At 45.2% G+C, this 25,249-nt stretch overlaps 1 protein-coding gene across 3 annotated transcripts in view; it reads right to left on the minus strand.

The window, feature by feature from the left end:
* C5H10orf90 (chromosome 5 C10orf90 homolog) overlaps window positions 1-25,249 on the minus strand; it is a 244,669-nt gene that overhangs the window by 125,162 nt on the left and 94,258 nt on the right. For 2 of the 3 annotated variants that reach the window (XM_051145482.1, XM_051145481.1), the window contains exon 3: window positions 6,568-6,636. The exons of the other annotated variant lie outside the window; for it this stretch is intronic. The gene's annotated coding sequence lies outside the window, so the exon portion shown is untranslated. The remainder of the gene's footprint in view (window positions 1-6,567; window positions 6,637-25,249) is intronic. 3 annotated transcript variants of the gene reach the window in all.

Genomic DNA, 25,249 nt, shown 5'->3' on the forward strand with positions numbered 1-25,249 from the left:
TTTTTAATAGCTGAGTAGTATTCCATAGTGTATATGTACCACAGTTTCTTTATCCATTTTTCTACTGAGGGACACTAAGGCTGTTTCCATGATCTGGCTATTATGAATAAGGCTGCTATGAACATGGTTGAGCAAATTTTCTTCTTGTGTGCTGGAGCATCTTCTGGGTATATTCCAAGGAGTGGAATAGCTGGGTCTTGAGGAAGCCCTATTCCCATTTTTCTGAGATAGCACCAGATAGATTTCCAAAGTGGCTGTACTAGTTTGCATTCCCATCAGCAATGAAGGAGTGTTCCTCTCTCCCCACATCCTCACCAGCATGTGGTGTCACTTGAGTTTTTGATCTTAGCTATTCTGATGGGTGTAAGATGGAATCTCAGAGTTGTTTTGATTTGCATTTCCCTGATGACTAAGCAGGTTGAGCATTTCTTTAAGTGTTTCTCAGCCATTTGATACTCCTCTGTTGAGAATTCTCTGTTTAGTTCCAAGCCCCATTTCTCAATTGGGTTATTCGGTTTGGTGGTGTTTAATTTCTTGAGTTCTTTATATATTTTGGATATTAGACCTTTGTCAGATGTAGGGTTGGTGAAGATCTTTTCCCAGTCTGTAGGCTGTAGCTTTGTTCTCTTGACAGTGTCTCCTGCCTTACAGAAGCTTCTCAGCCTCATGAGGTCCCATTTATTAATTGTTGACATTAAGGCCTGGGCTGTTGGTGTTCTGTTCAGGAAGTTGTCTCCTGTGCCAATATGTTCCAGGCTCTTCCCCACTTTTTCTTCTAAGTGACTTAGTGTCTCTGGTTTTATGTTGAGGTCTTTAATCCACTTGGATTTGAGTTTTGTGCAAGGTGACAAATATGGGTCCAGTTGCATTTTTTTACACATAGACCTCCAGTTAGACCAGCACCATTTGTTGAAGATGCTATCCTTTTTCCATTGAATGGATTTGGCTTCTTTGTCGAAAATCAAGTGACCATATGTGTGTGGATTCATATCTGGGTCTTCGATTCGATTCCACTGATCAACCAGCCTGTTGCTGTGCCAGTACCAAGCTGTTTTAATTACTATTGCTTTATAGTACAGTTTGAGATCAGGTATGGAGATTCCTCCAGAGCACCTTTTATTGCACAAGATTGTTTTAGCTATTCCGGGTTTTTTGTTTTTCCATATGAAGTTCAGAATTGAGCTTTCAATGCCTTTAAAAACTTGTGTAAGTATTTTGATAGGGATTGCATTGAATCTGTAGATTGCTTTTGGTAGGATGGCCATTTTTACTATGTTAATTCTCCCGATCCATGAGCAAGGAAGATCATTCCATCTTCTCAGGTCATCTTCAATCTCTTTCTTCAGAGTTTTGAAATTTTTTTCAAACAAGTCCTTCACTTGCTTAGTTAGAGTGACTCCTAGATATTTTATATTGCTTGTGGCTAATGTGAAGGGTGTGGTTTTCCTAATTTCTTCCTCTGCAAGCTTGTCATTTGTGTATAGGAAGGCTACAGACTTTTTTGAGTTAATTTTGTATCCAGCTAATTTGCTGAAGGTGTTTATCAGCTTTAGGAGTTCTCTGGTGGAATTTTGAGGGTCACTTATGTACACTATCATATCATCTGCAAAGAGGGATAATTTGACTTCCTCCTTTCCCATTTGGATCCCCTTGATCTCCTTTTGTTGTCTTACTGCTCTGGCTAGAACTTCGAGTACTATATGGAGAGAGTGGGCAGACTTGCCTTGTTCCCGATTTGAGAGGAATTTCCTTGAGTATCTCACCATTTACTTTGATTTTGGCTGTTGGCTTGCTGTATATAGCCTTTATTATGTTGAGGAAAGTGCCTTGTATCCCCGATCTCTCTAAAACTTTAAACATGAATAGGTGTTGGATTTTATCAAATGCTTTCTCTGCATCTAAAGAGATGATCATGTGGTTTTTTTTTTTTTCAGTTTGTTTATATAGTGGATTACAGTGATGGATTTCCGTATATTAAACCATCCCTGCATGCCTGGAATGAAGCCTACTTGGTCATGATGAATGATATCTGTGATGTGTTCTTGTATTTGTTTTGGAAGTATTTTATTTAGTATTTTTGCATCGATGTTCATAAGAGAAATTGGTCTAAAATTCTCTTTCTTTGTTGAGTCTTTGTGAGGTTTAGGTATCAATGTGACTATGGCCTCATAGAATGAATTTGGTAATATTCCATCCATCTCTATCTTTTGGAGTAGCTTGAAGAGTATCGGTATTAGCTCACACTTGAAGGTCTGGTAGAATTCTGCACTGAAATCATCTGGCCCTGGGCTTTTTTGGTTGGGAGACTATCAGTGATTGCTTCTATTTCTGTAGGGGAAATGGGATTATTTAGCTTGTTTATCTGTTCTTTACTCAACTTTGGCAAATGAAATTGATCAAGAAAATCATCCATTTCCCTTAGATTTTCAAATTTTGGGGCATATATGCCTTCAAAGTAGGATCTTATGATTCCTTGTATTTCTTCAGTGTCTGTTGTTATGTCTCCCTTTTCGTTTCTGATTTTGTTGATTTCAATACTGTCTCTGTGATTTTTAGTTAGTTTGGCTAATGGTCTGTCTATCTTGTTGATTTTCTCAAGGAACCAGCTCTTGGTTTTGTTGATTCTTTGGACTGTTTTCTTAGTTTCTAATTTGTTAATTTCACCCCTGAGTTTGATTATTTCCAGACATCTACTCCTTTTGGGTGTTTCTGCTTCTTTTTTTTCTAGGGCTTCCAGTTGTGTCGTTAAGATGCTTATGTGTGATGTTTCCAATTTCTTTTTAAAGGCACTTAGTGCTATGAATTTTTCTCTTAGCACTGCTTTCAATGTATCCCACAAATATGGGTACATTGTTCCTTCATTTTCATTGAATTTCAGAAACTTCTTGATTTCTTTCCTTATTTCTTCCCTGACCCAGTTGTCATTTAGCAGAGAGTTGTTTAGTTTCCATGTACTTGTAGGTTTTTTGTTATTTCTGTTGTTGTTGAGTTGCAGCCTAAGACCATGGTGATCTGATAGGATACAAGGTATTATTTCAATCCTCTTGTATCTGTTGAGGCTTGCTTTGTGACCTACGATGTGATCAATTTTGGAGAAGGTTCCAGGGGGTGCAGAGAAGAAGGTATATTCTTTCTTGTTTGGGTGAAAGGTTCTATAGATATCTGTTAGTTCCATTTGACCCATGGCATTGGTTAATGATGTTATTTCTCGGTTTAGTTTCTGTTTCAATGACTTATCCTTCAGTGAGAGTGGGGTGTTGAAGTCCCCCACTATTATTGTGTGGGGATCGATGTGTGGTTTAAGCTTTTTAGCAGATCTTTTACAAAAGTGGGTGCCTTTGTATTGGGAGCATAGGTGTTCAGAATTGTGATGTCATCTTGGTTGACTTTACCTTTGATAAGTATGAAGTGTCCTTCCTCATCCCTTTTGATTAATTTTGGTTGAAAGTGTATTTTGTTCGATACTAAAATGGCTACGCCTGCTTGCTTCTTGTGACCATTTGCTTGGAATATTTTTTCCAACCTTTTACCCTGAGGTAATGCCTATCATTATGAGTGAGATGTGTTTCTTGAATGCAGAAGAATGTTGGATCTTGTTTATGCACCCATTCAGTTAGTCTGTGTCTTTTTATTGGAGAATTGAGACCATTGATGTTGAGAGATATTAATGACCAGTGACTGTTCAGAGTCTTAATTTTGATGTTGGTTCCAGTCGAGCGTTTGTGTAGTTGTGTTTTTGCCATGGGATAGTTATCTATTTCCTGAGTAGTTTTGGTTATAGCTTGACCCTTTGGGATGGAGTTTTCCTTCTAGTACTTTCTATAAAGCTGGATTTGTGGATAGGTACTGTTTGAATTTGTTTTCGTCATGGAATATTTTGTTTTCTCCATCAATGGTTATTGATAGTTTTGCTGGGTAGAGTAGTCTGGCCTGGCATCTGTGGTCTCTTAGGGTTGGCAGGATCTCTGTCCAGGCCCTTCTGGCTTTTATGGTCTCTGCTGAGAAGTCGGGTGTAATTCTGATAGGTTTGCCATTAAATGTTATTTGGCCCTTTTCCCTTGCAGCTTTTAATATTTTTTCTGTGTTCTGTATGTTTTTTGTTTTGATTATTATGTGATGGGCAGTTTTTCTTTTCTGGTCAATTCTATTTGGTGTTCTGTAGGCCTCTTGTATGTTTATAGGCATCTCTTTCTTTAGATTGGGGAAATATTCTTCTATGATTTTATTGAGAATAGTTTCTGGGCCTTGGAGACTGATATCTTCTCTTTCTTCAATGCCTATTATCCTCAAATTTCTTCTTTTCATGGTGTCCTTCATTTCTTGGATGTTTTGTGTCAGATTTCGCATTTTCCTTAATGGTTGCTTCAAGATCTGTGATTGTATCTTCTAGACCTGAGATTCGTTCTTCCATCGCTTGGATTCTGTTGGAAAAGCTCAACTCTGTGTTGCTCGCCTCCTTCTCTGAGGTCTCACGTTCTCGTTTTTCTTCTGTCTGTGTGTTTATCATTGAATCCATTTTTGTCTTCAGATCTTGAACTGATTTTTTGATTTCTTTCATCTGGTTGTTTGCATTTTCCTGAAATTTTTCCAGTTCCACTCTATGTGCTTCTTTTATGTCTCTCACCTGTTTGGCTGTGTCCTCCTGCATTTGATTATGAATTTTATTTGTTTCCTCCATTAATATACTCATTACTAAGGATTTGAGGTCATTTTCTTGTATTTCAGTTGTATTTGAGTTCTCTGGGTTGTTTTCTTTGGGATAGCTGGAAACGCCATGTTGTTTTGGGGGTTTTTGCGCATGCTTTTACGCTGTCCTTTAGACATCTTGGTGCCTTTGTTTTCGTTCGGTAGCTTCCAGAGTTGGATGGAGGGAGTCTGATGATAGATTCACTTGTTTTCTCACAATTTCCGTAGGCTGGAAGCCCTTATACTTCACTCAGCCACTGCCACTGCTGACGCTGGTGCCGCTGGTGCCGCCACTGTTGCTGCTGCCTCTGCCACTGCTGCTCCAATCCAAGAAAATCCGTGCTCCTCCCATGTGCAGGGGCACGCAGGTCTTCCGCACCCTCGTCCCTCTGAACCGTGGAGCACTCCTGCTGCCGTGGTGTGGGGATCTTGGTGTTCCTGGCTCAGAAATCTGTGCAATTTCCTGAATTGTTCACTGGAGCCTCCAAACATGGTCCACCCTGCTCGCCGCCATCTTGGAACCCTGTTATGACAACTCTACTCTCTGACTGGGGTGTAGGCACAACCCGTGCAGCCCAGCTCGTGCTCGGGAGGTGCCTAATGAGCGGCAAGCATCCCAACTGGAGACTGTGCTTCCCCGCGACTGCCCCGTGCGGAGATCCGGGCTGCCGACTAGGCTGGGCCGGCTCGGCTGCTGGCTAGTCGCTGCCCGCCACTCCCGCGCGGGCTCCTGCCACCGCGCGCAAGGAGGGAGGGGTCGGGGAAACTCCTGGCAACTCCAACTCTGGGCGCCAAAGCTGCAGCCTGAGCTCTCCCTCCTGCTGCCGCCGAGTGCGAGCTAGCAAAGCCCGGGAATTTCTTACCAATGTGATGGGGCAAGAAAACCAAAGGGATGAGGGTGTGACTTGGTGATGGGATGAGGGTGTGACTTGGTGATGGGATGACGGTGTGACTTGGTGATGGGATGAGGGTGTGATTTGATGATGGGATGAGGGTGTGACTTGGTGATGGGATGAGGGTGTGATTTGATGATGGGATGAGGGTGTGACTTGGTGATGGGATGAGGGTGTGACTTGGTGATGGGATGAGGGTGTGACTTGGTGATGGGATGAGGGTGTGACTTGGTGATGGGATGAGGGTGTGACTTGGTGATGGGATGAGGGTGTGACTTGGTGATGGGATGAGGGTGTGACTTGATAATGGGATGAGGGTATGACTTGGTGATGGGATGAGGGTGTGACTTGGTGATGGGATGAGGTTGTGACTTGGTGATGGGATGAGGGTGTGACTTGGTGATGGGATGAGGGTATGACTTGGTGATGGGATGAGGGTGTGACTTGGTGATGGGATGACGGTGTGACTTGGTGATGGGATGAGGGTGTGACTTGGTGATGGGATGAGAGTGTGACTTGGTGATGGAATGAGGGTGTGACTTGGTGATGGGATGAGGGTGTGACTTGGTGATGGGATGAGAGTGTGACTTGGTGATGGGATGAGGGTGTGGCTTGGTGATGGGATGAGGGTGTGACTTGATAATGGGATGAGGGTATGACTTGGTGATGGGATGAGGGTGTGACTTGGTGATGGGATGAGGGTGTGATTTGATGATGGGATGAGGGTGTGACTTGGTGATGGGATGAGGTTGTGACTTGGTGATGGGATGAGGGTGTGACTTGGTGATGGGATGAGGGTATGACTTGGTGATGGGATGAGGGTGTGACTTGGTGATGGGATGACGGTGTGACTTGGTGATGGGATGAGGGTGTGACTTGGTGATGGGATGAGGGTGTGGCTTGGTGATGGGATGCATACACATAAGTCCTTGTTTTAATCCCCAGCACAGGAAGGGAGGGAGAGGCCGAGGAAGGAGAGATTCCCTACCTTAGGATGTCATGACTTCCCATGGGATCACAAAGTATTTCCCAGAACTAATGAGTGAATTCAATAATGCTGTAAGATAAAAATAAGCATACAAAAACTAATTCTATTTTGATATATTGGAAAGAACTCAAGGCCAAAATATATTCAATAGCATTTACAGTTGCTCAAAAGAATATAACACTTCAGTTTAAATCTTATGAAACATATAAAGTATGTGTGTGTTGAAAATTATACTCCTAGATACTTCTGTCATAGACATAAAGACCCAAGTGCAGAAAAGGCCTATGCCTGAGTGTTTATAGCACCTTAATTTGCAATGGCAGAAAGCTTGAAGCAACCCAGATGTCCTGCAATGTGTCGGCAGACAAACCGCGGTGCATCCAATAGTGGAACCTACCTTGCAATAAAACAAGAAGTCACTATACCACAACCCAGATGAATTCCTGAAGAATGATGCTAGGGGTAGAAGCTACTCCCAGGGCTATGGGCTCTATGATTTCACCCTCCTAACATTCTTAACATGGAGAACAGAGAGGTGCTCACGTAAGGTTGGGGGCATAGGAACAAGAGGACGGAGTCTACATTGCATGAGTTTATAAGGTCAGTAGGGGGGCATTATTTTTTATCAGAATATTCTGCCCTGACTATATCCATGCTCATCTTCAGGTTATGAAACTGTTCTGTCTCTTTGTAAGATGCTATGTTTGTGGCAGGGGTGTGGTGGATAAACAGTACACGAGATCTTTGCGTATCAGTTCTTAAAACTTCTTGTGAGCCTACGCTGGTCTTAAATGTTTAAACATCTTAATTAAAACAAGTTCCAGTGCCACTGCTACCCTTCAACCTGAAGTAATGTGCCTTTCCTCTGTTCTTTCTCCTCAGGGTATTAGGTTGAGATAGGAAAATGGAAGACAGGTCATCCTTAGAACCAGGTGGCTTGGGGCCTAAGTTTCTGCTCTTTATATACCGCATGTAAAATGTAGAGTATTCCATTATCCCTAGCAAAAGATGAATAATTAAATCTCCTTCAAAAAGTCACCCCAAGGTCAGAGAGAATGTTTGTAGAGCATGCATTGGGGCCTGAAGATTAACAATTGCTTAGTAACGAGGATTGCAAGGCACCTCCATGTGGATTCTGCCCACCTCTCTGGGTACCATGAATGATGGCATTTAAGCTCCTTTATAGAGGGTTGGAAGTTTCCTGAGCAATGTTCTAGGCTCTATTTACCTCTAGGACAGTCTTTCATATGCTAGCTGTCTCACAAATGTGCCCTGGGACAGAATTCATAGTATAAAGTACTATATGGGGAAGATGCAGACAACAACACATTTTCAGGCAAAAAAAAAATTAATAAATATAATGAAAATGACATTGTTAAATAAAATCTGCTGTATCCCACCAAACCAAAAAACAAAACAAATGACAACAACAAAACCATAAGATTCTGGTCCACAGCACTGTTACTCTAAGTCCTTGTCTGAAGCTCCCACCTGCAGCTGTGGTCATTTTATATAATATCTCAAAAAGAGGGGGCACAGTAGGGAACAGTTCACATGATATCCTAACTGTCTTTCTGTTGCTGTGAAAAAAAATACCCTGATGAAAATCAGCTTAGGGGAGAAAATGGTTTATTTGCCTTACAATTCCAGATTAGAGTCCACTGTTGCAGGGAAGTCAAGGCAGCTAGTCATAGCTACAGTCAGGAGCAGAGAGAGAGAGAGAGAGAGAGAGAGAGAGAGAGAGAGAGAGAGTAACCACATGCAAGCTCAGTGTTCAGCTAGTTTCTCTGCTTTTATACAGTCCAGGCCTCCCAAACCATGGCATGGTGATGCTTGCATCCAGTCTGAATCTGCCCACATAAAGTAATTCAATCAAGACCATCTCCGAAGACAGGCTTGATCAGGCCAACCTGTCTAGGAAACACTTCACTAAGACTCGCTTCCCCAGTGATTCCCATGGAGGGTAAAACTGAAACTTAAAATGAACCATCATACAGAAATAAGTCCAGAACTGGCTTCCTTATTACTAAGGAGAGCCACGTGGTCTTGCTGCATATGAGCTTGAAAAGGTCTGCAGAACAGCTATGACAGCTACATGTCCATGTGTTGATAGTAGCAATGCTGAGTTAAGAGTTTCCAAGGCACTGCCAGCTGCCCCCTTTTGCCTTCCAATCTGGACCTAGAGAAGAATTTTATTACTAGAAGTAGTTAAAGGTCTAGAAGGCTACCTATGGCTAGAGTCAAGATGAACCAAGATGGGAAATGGGTCATTAAAGTTGATTGATTTTTGTTCTTGAGATTATAATTACAACATTTCTCCCTTTACTTCTCTTCCCCAAACCTTCCTATATATTCCAGCCTGGTCTCCTTCTGATTTGTGGCCTCTTTTTTCACTGTTATTGCACATACATACATAGGTAGATGATTGATAGATGATAGATAGATAGATAGATAGAATATAGATAGATAGATATTCCTAAATATAACCTGTCCAGTTTATATAACATTACTTGCCTGTGTAGCTTCAGGTCAACCTGCTTGGAAGAACTCTTAAATATGTCCCTTTGTCCATGAGGCCCTTGACAGCAAGGGTCTCCACCTCTTTAACACACTACTATTTTTCCAGTGCCTGGAAACACACAGCTGATGTTCAATTACTCATTAGATTTGTGGAGAGTTTGTCTTTGTTATCCCCAAATTCTCAGGGTAACTGGGTAAAGCAATAATGGGATCCATATGTGACTCTTTCCTCTATAATGGTCCAGCATCTCCTTATGACCACCGCATCTGAGCAAACACTGTATCTTTCTGGCAGCAGAGGAGCACTTGGGAAGTGGTCCTCATCCCAGTGCCTCTCTGCCGAGGTGGAGCCCAGCTACAGCTGCTAAGCTGTTAAACCCAGTGATGGCTGTTCTTCAGGGTACATATTGAGCAATGATCTTTCTTTGTGAAAAAAAACTAGGAGAGAGGGAGAAGATGGAGGAAGGAGAGAGAGACATAGATGATAGATAGATAGATAGATAGATAGATAGATAGATAGATAGATGAGAGAGGAAGGGGTAGGGAGAGGGAGAGGGAGGTGAAGGGAGGGAAGGACTGGGTCTAGTGTGATCTGAGGCCAGAGTGAGCCTAAGCTGGAAACCATGAATGGTAGGACACCCTTTGAAAAGGCAACGCCATCCCATTGCCCTGCAGTCTGAAGATGTTTCCTACTAGCCTCTTCCTCTCTGCTGGCCACATAACTTACAGGTTGGCAAGATGTGTAGCAGCAGTGTGTCTCAGCAGAGACTAGGGATGGAGGAGGAAGACTTGAAGTCCTGCCACACCAGCAGGACACATTACTCAGCCTCTAAGCCTGTTTTCGTGTGAGTAATAATGGAGAAAAACTCAGCATCTATATTTAAATTAAGTTAATTTATTTGTTCATTCATTCATTTCTTTTCAGGGGGCACACAAATGCCATGGTGTACATGTGGAAGTCAGAGGTCAACTTTCAGGAGTCAGTTCTCTCCTTCCACCTGTGTGACCCAGGGATTGAACTTGACTCATCATACTTGGCAGCAAATGCCTTTACCCATTGAAACTTGCCAGTCCCACTTTTTAAGTTATTGTGAGAATTAAATAACAGAAAACACATAAGACACTTAGCATACCATCACAGAGCAGTGGGTAAAAGAAGATATCTTCAGTTGTTGTGGGTCAAATGGACATCTACCTGGGAGGTGGGAAGACACCTTGACCCTGCCTCACACCGTCAACACGAATCAATTCCAGAAATGTGATAGGCCCACAGAAGAAAGGTCAGACACTAATATTCCAGAAGAAAGCAAAGGAGAATATTGTCATTGCTTTGGGGGCAGCTATAGATCTCTTTTAAAGAACACAAAAGAAAGCATGAGCTTTAAAAGATAAATTGGACTTCAGAAAAAATCAAAACCATATTCATCAAAAGGCACCATTAAGAAAGGAAAATTCAAGCCATAGATGGAGAAAGGGTATCCATAATCCATATATCTCTAGCTGTGAATATCTTAAGAATGCCTGCAGATAAATAAGCAAAGGACAGAATGCTTTTAAAGCCTGGCTAAAAGTTTCAGAGAGATATCTAGCAAGCCGAGTAACAGATGCTGAGCACTGCTGGTTTCCTATGTAACTAGAGCAAAGAAACAGAGCAGAAGAACTCAGGTTAAAGTATTGGACAGTGTCCAGTTTTAGAGAGGATGAGAGCAGCTCCAGCTCTTGAGGCTGCAACTGAGAAGGTAAGCACAAGGCAGCCACTCTGAGAAGTAGCCAGACCTTGTCCATCCCTGCCCCATGCCTGCTCTAAGATCAGCCATCCACTTCCAAGCATGTATCCAAGAAAAGTGGATTAACATGTCTATAGAAGATGCACTCCGGAATGCTTGTGGCAGCTTTCTTCATCACATCCGAACTGTGAAAATAAGCCAAATACTAACCAACAATAGAACAGAGAAACATCAAAAGGAGACAGACAGACAGCAGGAGATGATAAGGAGGAGGAAGATAAATAGATAGATACGTAGATAGATAGATAGATAGATACATAGATAGATAGATAGATAGATAGATAGATAGATAGATAGATAAGAATTGGATGCAGATATAGACTCATGCAGTAGAATATTATACCTCATGAACAAGAATATTAGAACATAGATCCACACTAGGATAAGGTTAAACTTTGGACATGTGTAAAGCAAATTCTGATGCCAGAGCACGTGTTACATTATTTTGGCTCTATCAAAGAACAGGGCCACCTTGCTAATAAGGGGTCAGGAAAGGACATAAAAGGTCTGAGATCACTGCATATTTATTCTTAATTTGGTGGTTGCTATGGGGAGTGCACATGTGTGTATACACATTTGTATTTGCAGCATGCACATTACAATGTCTCATTAGACATAAGAGTCTATGCAAGACATGCAGTGATCACAGAAGAAAGCCAGCGATCTATCGTTCCTGTTAATTTTCTCATCACAATGATGGATTCCTCTTCCATCACATTCCCCACTACCAATTTTCCCCAATAATGCTCCAGAGACAACACAATACTCTTTAAGTTAAAAATAACTTCCTCTTTCCCTTTTTGTGTCAGAAAATGTATATGAAAGCCAAAGACACTTTTGCTACAAATGACTTCCCCACTGATGGAACCTGGGCTAGATATTTCACAGAATGTGCGGCATAGCCAAACCAGCATCAAACTGGGTGCCAGAAAGGCATGAGAGTGGCAGATAATCAGGAGACAACATAGGCACTCGACTCCCTCAGGGAAGACAATCTGGATGTGACGCACACAAAGGGAGCTGCTTCTCCGGAGATGTGCCATGTGTGTATTGTAGGAAGAATTTTACCTTGGAACAAGAGGGCTGGGGCAGTGAACGAACGGGGTTGGCCCCCACCTGCCTCTTCTGTTCTTCATCTCCCAATCAATCACAATCTGACTTCAGGTTAACTTTTCCTGTTTATAAAAAGGAATGGGTGTGCTTGGGAAGGTGTAGGATGAGCAGGGATGGGAACTGTAACACTGAGTGCAGTGGCATCTGAGCACCGAATCCAGAATAGAAAATGAACTAGGAAGCTAGGCACAGTGACACACACTGTAATTCCAGCATTCAGGAGGCCAAGGGAATAGGATGTTCATGAGTTCAAGGCCAATCTGGGCCATGGAGTGAGACTGTCTCCAAAATGCAAAATGCAAAAGAGAAAGAAAGAAAGAAAGAAGAGGAGGGAAGAGGGAGGGAAGACAACGAAGTGGATCCTTTCATATGTGGTTTAAAATGAAGCTGATAGAGAGCAGCAGGATCGCTAGCCCTGTAGGTAAAAGCACTTGCTGCCAAGACTGAGGACCTGAGTTCGAGCCCCAAGGCCCTGGGATTTATATGATAGGAGAAAAACAACTCCTATGAGTTATCCTCTGACCTCCAAATATGTACACACACACACACACACACACACACACACATAGACACATAGACACACACACACACACACACACACACACACACACACACACACCAATTTAAAGGGAGGAGGATGGGTGAGCAGGAGTAACAGCCAGCTGAGATTCCACAAAGGGAACCATTGTGTGATGCCATCTACCCCCTTCAAGTTCAAAATAGAGCCCAGATGGTTCCTCCCCATGGTTATCAAACCTGGACATTTGTGGGTGCTTTCCTAGCGGCAAACTCAAGAAATGATCCTTGAAATTATATTACCAAGAGAAATTTTCCTTCATTGCTTATTTTGATATAATTTCAATAAATGTATAGAATGTGAAATTATTTCCTCATTTCATCCCAGTTCTGAAAATGAAATTCAATTTATGAGCCAGTCTGTGGAACTCCAGCCGAGCACAGTCACACCGCTCCAGCAGCCTATTGCTAGCGTGAGGACCAGGCTTCTGCGAGAGGGAACAAATAACCCTTTAGGGGTGGGATGCTCTTCAAGTTCATTCCCAAAGGGTTGGAGTCAGGATTCTCAGTCCTTAATGTCACCTCTGTCTATTCCTTTGAGATCTAAAAAGAAGGAGTTGGGAGGATGAAAGCCCAGCAGTAACTCCATGTGCCCCGTTGTGACCCTAAATAACCCAAGGGGGACCCATACCCCTGAGCCCAAGTGGCAGGCAGTACTATTACATCTGGGGGCATCTCTGAGGGCTCTGCACAGAGAAAGAGGCTACTTCTAGGAGATATGTTCAAGTAATAGCCTCAGATGATGAAATTGTTACGACATTTTTGAAAATCAGCTGGACTTGGTGATGAAGGCCTATAACCCCAGCAACCCAGGAGGCTGTGGCAGGCATACTAAGAGCTCAAAGCCTCCTTGGCCCACAGAGTGAATTCAAGGCTACCCTGGGCGACTTAGCAAGATTCTGTCTCGTAATAAAAAAGCAAAAAGGATTGCTAGTGGTGAAAGGTTTGCCTGGCATGCAGGGGTCCCTAGGGATATCCAGTGCAAAAGAAGATGAAATCATGCAGTATTTAAGACATGTGGGAGTATGATGCATACGGAAGTATACAGACACTTCACCCGGCCTGGGCAAAAGATGTTACCAAAATATAAACACCTGATCCTTTCCCTAGATATATCCTCCTCTGAGAGAACCCTACCCAGAGTTCATGTTTACGATCCCATGGCCCTACCATGTGCACAGCTCTTAGAGATATCAAGGCATCACCTAGCCTGTTGTGTTACTCCGTCGCATCCTGTTAGGCCTTCCTTTTGATGCTCGGTGTTTTGAGATTTGTCCAGGATAATGCTTGGAGCTTCAGTCAATTCCTTTTCACTGCTCAGCACGTCTCTTTCTGTTTCTCCTCCTCTTCTCCTTCCTTCTCCTCTTCCTTCTCCTCCCCTCCTCTCTTCCTGTGTGTGTCTCTGTCTTTGTCTCTGTGTCTCTGTCTCTTTCTCTCTCTCTCTCAGTTTCCAAATTGTCTATAAAAGGCAGATGCTTGGGATGGGGCTGGTGGGATGACTTTGTGGGTAAAGGTCCTTGCAAGTGCTCCTGATAAATTTAATTCAGTCCTCAGGCCTCATATGGTAGAAGAATAGAACCCACTCCTGAGAGTTACCCCCTGACCTTCCAACATAAATACATAGGTTTTTCTTTTTAAAGAGACTTGGGAGGAACCAGGGCTGTAGCTTAGTGGTAGCATCTTGCCTAGTGCACACAGATCCTAGTTCTATCCCCAGCACCACAAAAACAAAACAAAAGTACAGCCAGGTATTCTGGCTCATCCTTGTAATCGTAGCCCTTGGGAGGCTAAGGCAGAAGAGTCATGAGGCCAAGGCCAGCCTGAGGTATACAGCAAGTCCCTATGTCAAGAAACAAAGAATCTCAGGCTCTGTCCTCTCTCTATATCCATGTCAGCTCAAGAGGTCACATAGGCAGGCCCCTCTCAGCTGTCCCCAGGTGGCTGGCATCCCTCCTCATCCTTGTTCTGACATCAGATGTCCACCCTCCTCATCTTCCTTATAGGAATGCACCTACTAGCTGCCTTCTCGCCTTCTCATGGCTCTAGACCATCTAATCATTCATACTAACTACAAATACCTCAAGCCTGGCTGCTGTCACCTCCCATTTGTATTCCTACCCTTCCAGCTCCATAGTGGAAAGACAACACCAACCTCCAGCCTCAGTGGGTGAGCATCTTTCTGAGCCAGAAACTTGAACCCTATCAGCTCCCTCTCCCTCCCTTAAGAATCCTGTTGTGGCTCTCACAGCCTTCAAGATGAAATCCGACCCCCAACACATGTCATATAAGACATCTTGTGATCCTATCTCCGCCTACTTGCGCAGGTGCATCCCCTGAGACTTTCTCCCCCACAGAGCTGCAAAACCCTGCAGCTTGGCTGCATGCCACGCCCTCCCCCATTCTCCTATATGTTCTTTCTCTCTCTCCTTCCTCAGCCCAGCCAGTGAGAGCTACTGGTCCCTCAAGACCCTCCAGGTATCCCCAGCAGGCATTTCCTGAGCCTTTTCCATACAAGATAGCCAATCTTCGTTGTAAAGTCCCAAGGATTCAGAACCACCTAGGTGACACAACCACTGGATATATCTTTACAGGTGTTGTCAGAGGAAAGTGAGGAGGAAGACCTATCTTGACTGTAGGTGGAACATTTCCTTCACTGGGGACCTAGAGTAAACTCAAAGGGAAAAGGAGAAAGCTACATAAAGGCTGGTACTCTCCTTTTCTCTGCTTCCTGATCCACCAAGATGTGAGGGGTGCCAGTCACACATCCTGCCACCGCAGACATGTCATCACCACGCCTTTCCCCTTTAATAATTGGATTGGCAATCCCTCCCGACTTTGAACCAATACGAATTCTTGAGTCACTTTGTCAAGTATTTGATAAAACTGATTAAAAAAAAAAACCTAATACTGTGCCTGAACCTGGGGTGTGGGGCCTACTCCATGGCCCTCAATATTATATATGCCACTTATATGGCACACACACACACTGACTGATACTCACCTCATCTCTCTTCTTCCCACAGCCAATAGGAAGGGCTGTTTGTACACCTCAGGTCTCCAGGACCCAGCTTGGTTTCCCCCTGGCAGTGATGGGGGAATGTGGGTGAATCACACCAGGCCACTTGGACAATATAAGGACAATGTGCCACTAGAGACTCTGAAGGGCCCTGACCTCATTATGTGAATTACTAAGAAAATGGAGCTTGGAATATGTGGCTTTTCCACATCATTGAAGTTCACCCCTCTGAGCTAGAATGCTCACACTTAGTAATTTATATAAAAAGATTTCCTTAAAAAAAAAAAAAAAAGCCTGTACTGGCTGAACTGGCCAGCATTCTCTGGCACACCTGGATGGGCTACTGTGGCAAAAAAAAAAAAAAAAAAAAAAATCCTTTTCTGGGGAAGGTGTGATGGTCTGTCCCACCTGCAATATTCTAATGGCTAACCAAAGTTCAGTTCCACGACAGCTCTCCCTGGGGAGCAGCACATTTGTTGGGCTTACTCACAGAGCGTGAGTAAGGGGTTAGCAGCCATGTTAGAAGGCCTGCATGCAGCGTGGATGATGGCTTCCCCGTGGCTGCAGAGATGGAGCTCCTCCCTGTAGTCTTCCACAGCCTGCTCTGATCCATCACAGGCACCAGGAGGTCATGTGCAAATAGAGTAGAATTGCATGCCAACGGCATGAGAGGAGTGGCCAGATGCTGGAGAGGGTCTGAGAACTGTTTCCACCCATTCCTTCTGGTAGGGAATGCCACTAGCCCACAGGTCCCGACATGACAGACTATCAGATGTAGACACGGTGGTCATGGACCTTTGGCTCAGAGGACAACACTTGACAACAGGTGTTTATAACCACTGTCTCCCCACAGGTCAGTGCCCCACCCTGTTACTGCTCACATTAGAAGGGTCACCTGCCATTGCTCACATTAGAAGGGTCACTCCTGACTACTTGCTCTCTGGAATGTTTATAATAAGCACTGTGAGGACATTTTCCCTGATTTCCTCAGGCCCTGTTAGAATTGGCCCCCTCCCAGGACCCACAGGGTGGGGGCTGGGGCTGGGGCTTGTCCCATCAGGGCCCACACAGCTCTTTTCTTTGTTAAACTTTCTTCCTTAACATTTTCAGACAGGTATAAAATGCATTTTGAGTTCTCTCCACTCCCACTGTGCCAAATGCCCCTCCCCACAAGTCCCTTTCCCCCTGCTCGTGTCTTCTAGTTTTATTTTATAGCCTACCAAGGTCATCTGTGTGAACATGAGCTTGAAACGATAGCCTCTGGCTTTGTGGGCTTTATCATTGGACACCTGAGGGCATTGATTCTCTCAGTTCCAGAACCATTCAGCAGCCAATGGTTTGTCGGGGAGGGTGTCTCTCTTCTATAGACATGCAGTTTCCTTTCTGTAGATGACAATCACTTTTCCCAATCCATCACTTCTCAGTCAACCCAAAGGTCAAGTGCTTACACCGTGCCTCTTACTGTGCTGCTCAACTTGCCACCAAGCACAGGTCTGAAAGAAGCTGGAAAGGCCACTGCTTCAGCATGGCTGCAGGGCTATTCTTACCTTCTGGAACCTTCTTCCTCTCCTGCCTGCTGCCGCAGGGCCAGAAAGAGCCTCTCACAATAGCTGTTACTGGTTTGTGTTGGTAAGATGATCTAAGACGAAACCAGGGACTTTGGAGCATCTCTGCTGTGTCTAACCAGTGCTGGTGGCTTAAAAACCCGACTATGGGCTGCAGAGATGCCCGATGCCTCAGCAGGGAGAGTACTTTCTATGGGATCATGAGGTCCTGAGTTCGGATCCCCAGCCCTCATGAAAAATCCAGACATGTTGACATGTGCCATAACCTCACCACTAGGAGATAGAAACAGTGGAACTGGTGGCTCACTAGCCAACAAATCTAGCCAAAGCAGCAAGATCCAAGTTCAATGAGAGATCCTGTTTAAGGAAAACTAGGTGGAAAAGGGATTGAGGAAAATACCTAATGTCAACCTCTGCCTTTCACACATGCATAAGTATACTTATATACACATGTACACACATACACACAATGGGCATACATGCATACACACACACACACACACACACACACACACACACACACACACACACACACACAAAATGCCATTGGCAACAAACACTACCAAAAATTTCAAACCAACCAACTGAGAGCCTTTCCTTGTCCTTAGGGGATTTTGATACACTTTATTTTGTTGTCACAGAATATCCAAGTCTAGGAGATTCAGAAAGAACAGAAACATTTGCTGAGGCTGGGGCATGCCAGGGCATGGTGCAGGTAAGAGCACTGTGCTCCTTCAGCCTTTGACAGAGGGTGGAGGGAGCAGACTCATGTTCCTGAAGAAAACATGGGGGTGGGGGATCGCCTTTTTCTCACAGCAGCCTGCTCTTGTGGGGACTCATCAGTGAGAAAGGCAAAAATCCATCCTGGAGGTCCCTCCACCCCCACACCCCACCCCAATACATTCCTCTAGGCTCTGTGGACCAATACTGCCACACTGAGAGAGTAAACTTTGGGGAGATGCACTCGAGCGGGCCCACTCAGGACATTTCCTAGGACTTTACCTGGAGCCGTTCCGCTCAGTAAGTGAGTCAGTCGGGAGTGTATTTCTAAGCACTTGCTAACATTAGTCAAACTCATGATGCTCGGTGGAAATTCTGCCAGACTCAGACCCTCAGGAACAAACTACGGCTCATTATTTATAGTGGGTAGTATAAAGTTAGACACCTTGGAGAACTGCACAGCGTTTGGCCTTTTAGAGTCCTGGTCCTGCCTGGGGACATGACTCAGTGGTAGGGCACTTGCCTAGAATATGCAAGGCCCTGAGTTAAATCCCCAGCACTGAAAAAAAAAATTTTTTTTTAATTAAAGTCTGAGTCATTTTTTTATTTTTCCCCATACCTGCCAGCTGGGGAGGCCGTACTGTATGAAGATTCCAGTTTTTCAATGTATACAATTTGCTCCTCACCGTTGGAACCCTATTTTGGTAGAGTCACCCTGGGGTTCCCCTGACCATCCTCAATTTGTTCTTAGAGCAAAGCCACATAGCAAAGAGAATATTTCCCTTTTATCCATATGGTTCCCACTGTCCAGAAAATGTTATTTTTAAAATAAAATAAGCAAGCCTCCCTTAATTTTAAATGGGGAAGATTCTACTAAAGACGAAGATGCACTAGCAGTTAAAGCCTTCGCCGTTTAATTTTAGCACTTGACTTGCAACAAGGGGAAACTGAATTTAATTTTCTACTTTACCTCATTGGCAAACTATTTCTCACTTTGCTGAAAGGTTCAAAGCATGGTGACAAATACCAAATTATAAGCTGCCACCACACTCAGTGCATGGCTGAAGACCCACAACCATGAGGCCTTCCCCCACAGCAAACCTTGCTCCCTGCTCCCACCTGCCTTCCAATGACTATCAATGTCCCTGGGTGGCACAGATGCCAAACCAGAGGGACCTAATTTATTATCATCACTAAAAATCAAAGCCCTTCCTGACTGGCTGAGGGAGTGAAGCCACACCCAGTTGGGGCTTCTCTATCAGGGGTTAAAGGGTCAGAGGTGGCAAGAGAGTGGATAGGCAATATGCAAATAAGGTGGGTGTGGCATGTGAACCCTATATAAACAGTAGGCTTGGTTGGGGCAGTCTGTAAATAATGGGTGTGCCTTTAGGATGGTATGTAAATTATGAATATAATCAGTGGGGTGGGTAATATGCACATAAGTGGGTATGTCTCATCAGCAAGATATAAATAAGCCAATGTGAATCGGGGAGGGGGGGGGCAGAGAGGGGGGATATAATTGAGTGGCCATGGCTGAATTCCTCTCAATTTTATTACTCTACATTTAGATGTGAATTCGATATAATTTTCATATGCCACATAAGATTAGGTTTCTCTTTCTTCTTCAAAGCATTTACACATGTAGAAAAAACATTCTTGTCCTAGAAGTCTCACACATCAGACAAATGGAATTTTCTAGACCTGTATATGCAGGTCTCAGGCATCCCTCAAGCCACCAGGGATAAGGAACTCCCATAGGAAATACCAGACAAAACCAATATACAGTATCCACTTCCGGTCACAGACTTCTGCCCTAGCCTCAGGCAAAGATGCGCTCATGGTGGACTTTCTGATGAAGTCAAGAGCAGAGTGGGTTTTTACAAAAGAAAAAAGAATCCACATGTGCACTTCGAAGTACCAGAACAGCTGGGAAAGTAATCTGAAGACGGTCTGGGAGAACAAATCTTTGAGAAGTGTACTAGGGCTGAACCTGCTCCCGAGTGAGGGCCCTCACCCTCTAATTAATCTTAATGGCAGTGTTGCCTGCCTCCCCTTGTAGTGTCCTGATGAAAATTCACCTCACATTTCATTCAGGCCTGCACAAGGCTCATATACCTTAGGACATTATAACTCCATGGTGATGAAATTGTCTACCAGCGAACTGGCTGAGGTTCTGCAGCATAGAGGCGGGTGTGGGAGTGAAATTGCACTCAATTACATTTTATCACTGCTGCCCAAGTTTCAGGCGAATTCATTAAAATTCACTCCCAGAATCGGGTTGTGGAACTGTGGAATTTTGGTAGTCTGGGTGACGATGAGGAAGGGATATTTTTGCTCTCTGTGCCCCGGCGGGGGGGGGGGGGGGGGGCGGGGTAGCCATGATTTATCAATGGCCAGGAAGGCTGAGCTGTGACTAAGGAACCACAGCTGCTGTTTAAACAAGGGACTCTCAGAGAAACAGCACTCGTGGTCCATATAGAGCCAAAGGCAGGAAGGGTGGCCAGGAGAGCAGTAGGCACAGATGTGTGGGTGCCGGGGCCTGCCAGCTCTGCCCTCCTCCCCGACCCCAGGTGGTCTATTAAGCACCCATCAACACCTGCTGATAGAAGTGCTCCATGCAGAAAGCAGAGGTGCAAGGTTGAAAGCTGAGTGAGAAAGAGCCTCTACCACAGGGAGCTGAACTGGAGAGGTGTAAGCTATGGCCAGCAAGTTCTACTGATGAACAAACAAGAAGTGGTGTGGCCTGGCACAGCCTCTATCTACCACAAAGCCTCGTGCTTGACAGCTGAAAAAGCTGGCTAGGCCAGCCTCCGGGACTACTCCTGTCCCCTCTGCCCCAGCAGGCCAGGCTATAGACCCAAAGGAAGCTATAGGCCCAGCAGCTGCTGGTCAGCATTGGTCCATTGGGTTTTGTTGGCAGAATCTAGAAGAATACTAATGGGCTGTCCAAGTGTCCCTCTTCTCTCTGACTGCTCATACCTGCATCTAGCAGCTTCCTGGATCCACAGGGGCTTGCCTGGAGAACCCCAATTCTTCTCATAGCTGGTGTGTGAGTAAAGTCCACAAACTGGGCCCCTGCCCAAGGGTCAGCATCCCACTCCTAACTAAAATATGTGGATAGTCTCCTTCTCCCAAGACTCCAGGGTCTATGAGGAATGAAACCTCCTAGCTACAAAGGCGGTGATGGAAAGCTGCTGTCTGCCTAAAACCTGAGATAGGATAGTCTCAGACACATCAGAGAGTAGTGTTTACTTCTGCTCAGGGCTGTTGTGCTCTCTAAAGTAGCATTAAGTGTCCTTGCTGGTGAGGGGATTGCCTTGGCTTCAGTGGGCACAAAGCCGTGCATATAAAGCACTCAGTGGTTCTGTCCTTTTCCTGGGACAGACCCATTGGATTCTGAAGACACAGTGTCCAAGGACATTGTCTGCAGTATTAAGAGATGAAACCGCTACAGCAACTTATGGGTGTCCATAGCCCACCTTAGGAGTGGGGTATCACAGAGTGAAGCCTGCACAACCTGGAGGCCCAGCTTTCAGGAGCACTCCTCTTTTTGTGACTTACTGCTGCCTGATAATCCTCATCCAGTGTAAGACTACGTTTCCCCTGTCTACAGGAACTGAGACGCTCAGGCACTGCGGGCCTCACTCTGCCAGGCCCCTTTGTAGTGGCCTGCTGTGACCTGCTCATACAGCCTTTAAAAACAAGTGTATGCCTTCCCACCTCTGAGTTCAAGGGCATTGAGTTGGCATCTGGACACTGGCCATAGTGGAGAATTTATGGCATAGGAAATGCAAACATTACAAGCCAGAGTAACCACCGCAGTCTGCCTGCTGGCATGTGACAGAAAGGCTCAGGGCTCCAGCTTCTGGGGCAAAGACATGGTGAGACAGGGCCTGGCTCTGCGAGGGAATCCCTGCTGTGGCTTTACTAGCTGTCACCTGCAACTGGAAATAGCCAGGTGTAAGGCCAGATGTGCACAGCAGTGAGAAGAGTCTGACCACCTGAAGCTGTTTTTCTATCTGTAACAGACAGGTACTGGGGCTCAGGACACACACCTCTCAAAACACAGCGGTGAGGGACCAGAATACACCCCCCCTCCCGCCCCCGAAATAGACCACAGTAGCCCTCAGGCTAGTTACTCTGAGGAAACACAAGCTCAGGCATGGCTCCAATAAGCTGCCCTTCTTGTAAAAGAGATTTTCACCTATAAAGAAAACCTGAGGACACTGCAGCAGTGAAGGTCTGGACGCCAGGGAGGCGCTGTGCTGGGATAACTGATTACTGGATGTCGGGAAATATTATCTGCAGAACAAGACGGGGCTTCCTTCACCAGGCACCTTCCTTCCTCCTCACAGCTCATCTCTATCATGTCTCAGAAGCTGCCGCCTCCATTCGCTCATGAGGCTCAGAGACGCTTCAGTCATCTGACTCCTGCGCTCATGCAGGTAATTAAAACCGGGTTTTCTCTTGTTCATCTGTCTTTTGCCAATTCAATTTGTAGCCCAGCCAAAGAACCCAGAAGGGTAGAGGGAAACCATTCCCCTCTCCCCAACACAATTGCGGTTGACTCCTTTGATGCTGCCATGAGGATTACATGGGATTATCCAGGTGGAAACATGTCGACCAGCACATGGCATGGAGCCCAGTCCGCATCAGTGACTACGATGAATCAACACCCTGCTAGGATGCTGTTGAGCATTCTGTGAGCTCCACACAGATGGAACATAGCTCAGGGCATCCTGCATCCTGACTTTGCTTATTTGGCCCTTAGACCAGAGAGGTTGACTGCTAAGGATGAAGGAAAACACTGTTCATTCTCTAACTGACACTTAGAGGGGACAATCCAGGTGACAAGTCTCCCACACTCAGTCTAGGGACATTTGATCCCAGTGTACTCCCTGAGCAACTGAGACAAGGAATTTAACACCATCCTGAGGCTCCACCCACTAAATGCCAATGGTCTCCATGTCTTCACAGGCCTCCAGTGGTGATAACCCAAAATGTCTCCAGATACCACAAAAGTATCAAACTTGTCCTGTGTTAGAACCATCTCCCAGACAGCTGTTGGCTCAATGTGCTGTCCCACAGCAGAGCATGTGAGCCATGACCTTGGGGGGACTACAGGCTCTAAAGACGTTTGGGAAAATGCAAGACGAAGTATCACCAGTGCTCTTCTTTCCAGGCTAAGCAGTTGGCATCAGTGAGCTTGGCATCTCTATCAGGCAGCTGCCAGCCAGACTTGGGTAAACACAGCAAGCCACTCTTGGGTGGGTAACCTTGATCTGGATCCTTCAGGTTACCCCTAAAAGTCAGCAACAGTGATCCACCGTGAAGCAGCCACAGGAACAGAACTCTTAGGATGCCAGGGCTCTGTGCAGGCCAAGAATCAACCTCAGGGACCTTCAAGGAGCTGATAGCCTACCTTTCAGGAGACACGATCTTGTCTAGGCAGAGTAGAGAGAGGTGCCATTCACTTTTGTGTTGTAGGCTCACTGTTACAACCCTGTCCATGTGGGGTGAATGCATCCTACCTTGCTTATAAGGTAACTGTGGTCCCCCAAGTAACTTTTTAAAGGTCACATGTTAGTAGTAAGCCAGAATAAGGAGTAATAAAAGTCATGATGTATGACATCCATGCTCACCAAGCTTAACAAATGCCACTGTACCATGACTGTCCAGTGATAGAGCTGGAAATCAGAGCCCATGTTCCAGATCTCTCTCTAAACCACAGGGATTCACACTCCCCGCCCCCCAAAAAGAGGTGAGAGCTGGGTGGGCAGAACACACGGGTTGCACACACTAACACCAACCCCTTACCTTTAACTTTACTTCAGTGGACTTGCCTGATTCCAGGACCATATGCTCTGCCAGTGCTTGCCTTTGACAGATGGGACAGAGGTTGCCTTCAGCAGTCTGGAGACAGTGGCTAACTAAAACCATAGCAACCTCCTCCTTGGTCTTGAGCAGCACATCTGCTCAATGCCCTTTGCTCACCTCTTCTTCCCTGAGGCACCCACTTAAGTATTAAAATCAGGACCCCTTTGTGTCGACTCGATGATAAGTTCAGGAGTAAGACTCTAGACTCAAAATTCACACACCAATCCATTTGCTGCCAATCTCTCTAGCCTCCACCATTCTCTGTTACTATGCCATAGCCAACCTCTACCTTAACCCAAGTCCATAATAGCTGGTGATTGCTCTGTACTTAAAGGCAGAAGGCAAGACTCAACCTCAAGGTCTTGCAAAGCTGAAATCATGCTGTCAGCTAGAGATGCCTTCCACGTTCAGTTTGAGGTTCCCTTAGACTCTTAGGCTTAGAGGCTCATTCAGGGAGTTAACAGGAAGCATTTAGTTCCTTTTGGATATAAGATTGGGGGGTGGCTCTCTGTTTTCTTAGTTTTGGTCAGTGTTGTTGCCTATGCCTAGTGGCACCCTTTCAAGTCGTCATCACATGGCTGCTCCAATATCCCTGACAGCACACGGAATCCTTCACACCAAAGGTCTCTGGCCCTTCCCAGGGCTCACCCAAACTGGCCAACATTTAAAGGGTGTGGACACCAGGCTGTCCTCTACCTCTAGAGGACAGAAGGAAAAGAAACAGCTGGGGACAGGAGTGTTTGGAAACAGAGTCGGGGAAGCAAGAGACTCAGCTTTTCATATTGGCCTATTTCACCACAGGAGACAGGGCCATCCAGCCACCTGGGCAAGAAAGAGAAAGTGCACAAGGGTAAAAAGTTAAGGTTGAACAAGTGAGAGACTGGGAAGAGAGGAAGATGAGGAAGAAGAGCCATGCCGAGTGTGTGGGTGGGGATTGCCTAGGGCATGATTGGTGTAAGAATGACGGATGCATAGCAAGGTGATGGCATTTCACTCAATCACGGCTTTGCAAGAAGTGAGTTAAGAAGGCCTGGGAGCAGGAGGGATGGCTCTGTCAACAAAGTACTTGGGACACAAGAAAGAAGACTTGTTTTGAGTCTCAGCACCCATGTTCAAAATAAGGAATGGTTGTTCTTGCTTACAGTCTGAGAGCTGGGCACATGGAGACAGCTAGGTCCTTGAATCCCATCAACCAATCCACAGGAGCAAGGTTGATAGCTTCTGAGGAATGATACTTGAGGGCTCAGGCTCACCTATACCTGCTTATGAACACACACACACACACACACACACACACACACACACACACACACTCACACACACACTCATACACACACACTCTCACACACTCTCACTCACACACACTCATACACACACACACACACGAGACCCTGGCAGCAGCAGTGGAGCCAGAGGGAACCAACGACACCTCCTCTAATTCAAAGCATGGTTACTGGGGGAAGAGGTTGCCAAAAGACAGTTGTGTTGAGCAGGTACAGGTTTGTGGC

The sequence above is a fragment of the Acomys russatus genome, chromosome 5 (assembly GCF_903995435.1).
Source record: "Acomys russatus chromosome 5, mAcoRus1.1, whole genome shotgun sequence".
NCBI lineage: Eukaryota > Metazoa > Chordata > Mammalia > Rodentia > Muridae > Acomys > Acomys russatus.